Genomic DNA, 1,636 nt, shown 5'->3' with positions numbered 1-1,636 from the left:
TCTGCCTGGCTGTGTGTTTCCTGGACAGGGCCGCCAGTTACCTTTAGTATCTCTGCTTCTTATTCTATGTCTGCTTCTGTCTCCTTGAACCCCAGTCGGCTTCAGCAGATGGCCGCTCACACTGAGCCTGGTTCTGCTGGAGGTTTCTTTCTGTTCAAAGGGAGTTTTCCTCTCAACTGTCGCTACATGCATGCTTAGTGTGAGAGATTGCATCCGAGTCAATGAGTCGCTGCAATCAACTGGTTTTCCTAAGATATATAACTTTGACTGTATGATCCGGTTGAATTGTAAAGTGCCTTGAGATGACATGTGTTGTGAATTGGCCTTATATAAATAAACTGAATTGAACTGAATCAAAGTTCACAGGTAAAGATTCTCAACTACACCTAATGTTTCTAGTTTAGTTATCCACTTGTGTCTCAGAAGCTCATTGTTTTGATAAAGAGCATGTGTCATGAAAAGCTGAGAAGAAAATATTCTAGAATTGAAACAATTTTAAGTAGGAACATCTGTCTCTTTGCCAACTATTATGACTTAACAGAAAATGATTTCCAAGCTTTGACAGTCATATTAATTTTTACAATATCAGCCAAACCAAAGAGAAATGGAACCCAGGTATAAATCCATTTACCTGATTAGTCATTGAAATTAATGCTGAAACATATCTGTGTAATCTCTTTTTGTTCCATAAACTTCTGATGGAGTGCAGAAGTTCCCTGGCTTGTTTCCTTTTGGCTCATTGTGTCAATATTTTACGTGAAAGTTGACTATTGAATTTTTTTAGGAAGGCATGTGGGGGTTGCAGTGATCCAACGGATAAGAGGGAGCGATGCAGACTAAATCCTGCCCAGATAATGATGTGTCATGGGGGTCTGGGAGACAAATCTTGCTGTTCAGCACAAAACCGGATGCTGAATTTTAAATGGCCCGACCACTTGAAGGTCACCCAAGATGTTGGGCAGTGGTGGGAATGGTGGACTGACAGCAAATGAAATAAAGCTCTAATTAATCAAAAAAATGTGCAAGAGTTTAGTATTTTGTAATTTTGCCTTTTGATTTTAAGTGGGACCTAAATTACTGGAGATTAAGTTCATATGTCCTGTCAGAAACGATTAAAGTTCTGGATAACATTCAATTGTAACAGAGGCTTCATCATTAATCCTTCACTAAATAATCTAAAATAATAAAGTATTAGCTAAGATAAATTTCAATAAAAACATTGCATTGGTTCCTTAATTTGGTAAGTCAATAAACCTGAATACATTTAAATTTGTATTAATTCCTTGTTGTCAACTCAACTGCTTAGTAGCATTTAAAAACAAATCACAAAGTTACAACTTTTCACCAATACATGTGCAAATCCCAACTTTATGAATATGAATCACATTTTCTGTACAAATCAGAAACTCTTGATAAGGCTGTGGCACATCTTACCAGCTGGTGGCGGTAATGCATCTAAAAGTGGTTTGCCAGCCGCCATTGAACAAGAAGAAGACCATCAAGCTAACATTATACGCTACACTCAGGTGTGGTGTACTCTATTCAGTCTAGGGCTATCCTGCTGTTAGCTCTCTTAAGACCCAAATTTGGGTCCTCAGCACTCGCCCCAAGATGGTTTTTAGACCTGTAACATATT

The sequence above is a fragment of the Cyprinodon variegatus genome, unplaced genomic scaffold, assembly GCF_000732505.1.
Source record: "Cyprinodon variegatus isolate N-32 unplaced genomic scaffold, C_variegatus-1.0 Scaffold3, whole genome shotgun sequence".
NCBI lineage: Eukaryota > Metazoa > Chordata > Actinopteri > Cyprinodontiformes > Cyprinodontidae > Cyprinodon > Cyprinodon variegatus.
Note: the sequence above shows the minus strand (reverse complement) of the source record.